This window comes from Oncorhynchus mykiss, chromosome 2 (assembly GCF_057628025.1).
Source record: "Oncorhynchus mykiss isolate SJ-2025 chromosome 2, ASM5762802v1, whole genome shotgun sequence".
Classification (NCBI taxonomy): domain Eukaryota; kingdom Metazoa; phylum Chordata; class Actinopteri; order Salmoniformes; family Salmonidae; genus Oncorhynchus; species Oncorhynchus mykiss.
In genome coordinates, this window is record NC_143023.1 from 51,133,236 (window position 1) to 51,138,433 (window position 5,198).

The following is a 5,198-nucleotide window of genomic DNA, read 5'->3' on the forward strand; positions in this document are numbered from 1 at the left end:
GCAATGACAATCCTTTTTCGCGAATGCGCACCGCATTGATTGATCATTGGGGCGGCAGGGTTGGACTAGTAAGAGCGCTGGACTAGTAACCGGTAGGTTGCAAGTTCAAACCCCCGAGCTGACAAGGTACAAATCTGTCGTCCTGCCCCTGAACAGGCAATTAACCCACTGTTTCAAGGCTGTCACTGAAAATAAGAATTTGTTCTTAAGTGACTTGCCTAGTTAAATAAAGGTGTAAAAAAATATGATGTAAAAAATCGGCCAAATTGGTGTCCCAAAAAAAATCGGCCATTCCAATTAATCGGTCGACCTCTAGACCTCACCCTCTGATCCAACAGGTCCCAGACGTGCTCAATGGGATTGTGATCCGGGTTCTTCGCTGGCCATGGCAGAACACTGACATTCCTGTCTTGCAGGAAGTCACGCACAGAACGAGCAGTATGGCTGGTGGCATTGTAATGCTCGAGGGTCATGTCAGGATGAGCCTGCAGGAAGGGTACCACATGAGAGAGGAGGATGTCTTCTCTGTAATGCACAGTGTTGGGATTGCCTGCAATGACAACAAGCTCGGTCCGATGATGCTGTGACACACCACCCCAGACCATGACAGGACCCTCCACCTCCAAATCGATCCCGCTCCAGAGTACAGGGCTCGGTGTAACGCTCATTCCTTCAACGATAAACGTGAATCCTACCATCACCCTTGGTGAGACAAAACCGCGACTCTTCAGTGAAGAGCTCTTTTTGTCAGTCCTGTCTGGTCCAGTGATGGTGGTTTTGTGCCCATAGGCGAAGTTGTGGACAGTGATGTCCGGTGAGGACCTGCCTTACAACAGGCCTACAAGCACTTAGTCCAGCCTCTCTCAGCGTATTGTGGACAGTCTGTGCACTGATGGAGGGATTGTGCATTCCTGGTGTAACTCTGCCAGTTGTTGTTGACATCCTGTACCTGTTCCGCAGGTGTGATGTTTGGATGTACTGATCTGTGCAGGTGTTGTTACACGTGGTCTGCCACTGCGAGGATGATCAGCTGTCCATCCTGTCTCCCTGTAGCGCTGTTTTAGACGTCTCACAGTACGAACATTGCAATTTATTGCCCTGGCAACATCTGCTGTCCTCATGCCTCCTTGCAGCATGCCTAAGGCACGTTCGCGCAGATGAGCAGGGACCCTGAGCATCTTTCTTTTGGTGTTTTTCAGAGTCAGTAGAAAGGCCTCTTTAGTGTCATAAGTTTTCATAACTGTGACCTTAATTGCCTACCGTCTGTAAGCTGTTAGTGTCTTAACGACTGTTCCACAGGTGCATATTCATACATTTTTTATGGTTCATTGAACAAGCTGTAGGCAGTTGCAAATATATACATTTTCTTTCATGCCTGTCTCAGTAGACTAATCCATTGCGGAGGCCGCGGAGGTGGCAAGTGGCATTAGTCATAAATTCAAATTCATGGAACCTGCAGATACCCTGTAAACGTATTCCCCTCATCAAACCTCTGAAGACAGGATATCCATTTGTCCTCAGGTTTGACTGGGAAATGGTGAAACTTGGACAAAGAGGGAACAATTACTCAAAGTCCTTAAAACTACAGTATTATACAACATCATGGCAGCTAAAAAGGCCACTATTGCAATTTAACATTATTATTATTTACCAGGTAAGTTGACTGACAACACATTCTCATTTACAGCAACAATCTGGGGAATAGTTACAGGGGAGAGGAGATGGATGATTAGGTGACTGTGATGGTTTGAGGGCCAGATTGAGAATTTAGCCAGAACACCGGGGTTAACACCCCTACTCTTACGATAAGTGCCATGGGATCTTTAAGGACTTCAGAGAGTCAGGACACCTGTTTAACATCCCATCCAAAACACAGCACCCTGCCCTAGGGCATTGGATATTTTCTAAGCCTCCTACTGGCCCTCCAACACCACTTCCAGCAGTATATGGTCTCCCATCCAGGGACTGACCAGGACCAACCCTGCTTAGCTTCAGAAGCAAGCCAGCAGTGGTATGCAGGGTGGTATGCTGCCGGCTAATGCAGAACAGTATGTACTGTCATAGACATAATCCATCTTCTGACTAATACAACCAAAAGAGCTCAATGCATTCTTATACAAAACTAGCATGATCTAACGTGAGAAAACAACACACAATTTGTGTAGCTAACATGTAAACTATTAGAGCCATAGCTAAGATAATTATTTCATCAATCTAGAAAATAAGTATATAAATGTTTCAAACTTCACCAGAATAAACTTCCACAACATGAGATAAGTAGTTAAAGAATAAGTTACGTGTAGAGCTGTTACAGTGACCGTATTACCGCTACACCGGCGGTCACGAGAAATGAAGGCAGTCAAATTCCACATGACCGTTCAGCCATGGTAATTAGGCTTCACCAAGCTCTGATGCTGCTGATGATCATTAGTAGCCTACCAAACTTGTTAACTGTCTGGTACTCAGCACTCTATTGTCCCTTTAATCACTCTGACATTGCAAATGTGATCTAAAATCTAATCAATCACTTAATGAGAGCCCTGCTCATGTTGAGCAACATTTTTATAGGCTATACAATTGTGTGAGAAAAGTTTTGATATCCTCTATTACAAAGAGGAGGATCCCATCAGCTTTCTATAGGCTAGGCCTACTATAGTTATTTCTCAACTTATTAAAACCTCTTGAAGCTAGGGGGCACTATTTTTATGGTTGGAAAAATAATGTTCCCAAAGTAAACAGCCTATTTCTCAGGACCAGATGCTAGAATATGCATATAATTGGCAGCTTGGGATAGAAAACACTCTAAAGTTTCCAAAACTGTAAAAATATTGTCTGTGAGTATAACAGAACTGATATTGCAGGCGAAAGCCTGAGAAAAATCCAATCAGGAAGTGACTCTTATTTTGAACCCCCTGTGTTTCTATGCATCCCTATTGCCCATTGAAAGGGATATCAACCAGATTCCTTTTTCTATTGCTTCCCTAAGGTGTCTACAGCCTTTAGACATAGTTTCAGGCTTTTATTTTGAAGAATGAGCGTGAACGACCACATTGCGTAAGTGGACAAGTGGGGGCTCTCAGAGTGATTTGTGCGCAAAAGAGAGAGGCAGCCATTGTTACTCCCGGTCCTAGTGGAAAGCCAACTGTCCCGGTTGATATATTATTGAATAGATATTTGAAAAACACCTTGAGGATTGATTATAAAAAACGTTTGACATGTTTCTGTGTACATTATGGATATAATTTGGATTTTTTTTGTCTGCGTTGTCGTGACCGCAGTTTCCGGGTGGATTTCTCAACCAAACGTGAAGAACAAACGGAGGTATTTCGGCTATAAAAATAATCTTTATGGAACAAAATGAACATTTGCTGTCTAACTGGGAGTCTCGTGAGTGAAAACATCCGAAGCTCATCAAAGGTAAACAATTTCATTTGATTGATTTTCTGATTTTCGTGACCAAGTTGTCTGCTGCTAGCTGTACATAATGCTATGCTAGGCTATCGATAAACTTACACAAATGCATTTCTTGCTTTGGCTGTAAAGCATAATTTCAAAATCTGAGATGACAGGGTGATTAACAAAAGGCTAAGCTGTGTTTCACTATATTTCACATGGATATGAATATTTTCTAGTAATATTTTTTGTCCGTTGCATTATGCTAATTAGTGTCAGTTGATGACAATTCACCCGGATCCGGGAGAGGTAGTTCTAGTACTGCATATTAGTACTGTAGTACTGTATGCAGAAAGGAAAGCTGCTTATATAAAACCGCCAGCAGGGGGAGATAAACAAACCCAAATGGAAATAAACACTCATGTAACAGAACAGTGAATATTCATTTATATTTAAAGTTAGGGATTGAACCTCCATTCTTGGCATGCACACTGTTCATCTGTACTCATGTTTGTGTGTGTTAACAAGTCCAGTGCTATGTCTTCGGTGCCAGAATGTTCCCCGTCTTCTGGTTCTATCCTCAATCGCTGGGACATTCTCACATCATGCTGCTGTAGCCTGTATATTATGTCTTGTTGTGTTGTTAATTAGACACTGCACATTGTCAGAATCTTGTTAGAATCAAACTTTTCTTTCCTCCTCTGTCTGTGTGTAGACGTGTGAGATCTGCCAGAAGCCGTTTCAGATGTACTGGGAAGAGGAGGAAGAGAAGTGGCACCTGAGGGATGACGAGAGAGATGACGAGAAGATGGTTGTTCACTACAGAGATCACTCGTAGCACGAGCATGTAAAATAATTATTTTAATAATGGAATGTACAGATGGTAATTCTAATCAAATTTGATGTTTATGTCTTAATATTTTTCTACAGATATATCATCCTTTGTGTTTTGAAGATTACAAACATTTAAGTATCAGTTTACACGCTTGATCTTTGTTTTTGTTTGGTCTGTGAAATTAAGTCTTTCAAATATTTCTACGCCTCTTGCTGATCATATTTTTTCCTCCTTTTGTCGTTGGTCTCTCTTCACCCATAAAGTGTGAGGCCAATGAGTAGCGTGAGGACACTTCCTGCTGCGCTGCAGTGAAACAAGAAGTTAAGGCTTTGTTGTCGGGGAGCCTGGTGGTGAGGCTCACAATAAAACCATGCTGCTTTCTCTTTTTCTTTTCTCTTTTACGGGCTGCTCTCATCCGTACGTACTGACTGCAGGAATGTCCACAAGAGAAATTGCCAGAGGATTGAAGGTTAATTTCTTTACCATTAGCCACCACTATCTTTGTTTTAGAAAATTTGGTAGTACGTCCAACTGGACTCACAACAACAGACCAAGTGTAACCACCCCATCCCAGGACCTCCACATCCGGCTTCTTCACCTGCGGCGTCGTCTCAGACCAGCCACCCGGACAACTGATGAAACTGTGGGTTTTCACAACCAAATAATTTCTGCACAAACTTTCAGAAACCGTATCAGGGAAGCTCATCTGGGTGCTCGTCATCCTCACCAGGGTCTTGACCTGACTGCAGTTCGGCGTCGTAACTGACTTCAGTGGGCAAATACTCACCATCGATGGCCACTGGCATGCTGGAGAAGTGTGCTTTTTACGGCTGAATCCCGGTTTCAACCTTACCAGGCAAATGGCAGACAGCATATATCCATTGCGTGGGCGAGCAGTTTGCTGATGTCAACGTTGTGAGCAGAGTGTCCCATGGGGGCAGTGGGGTTATGGTTTGGGCAGGTATAAGCT

General features: G+C 43.2%; 1 pseudogene; it reads left to right on the forward strand.

Moving 5' to 3' along the window:
* The first annotated feature begins 3,866 nt into the window (after positions 1 to 3,866).
* LOC118944166 (small nucleolar RNA SNORA57) lies at positions 3,867 to 3,991 on the forward strand (annotated as a pseudogene).
* The last annotated feature ends 1,207 nt before the right edge of the window (positions 3,992 to 5,198 follow it).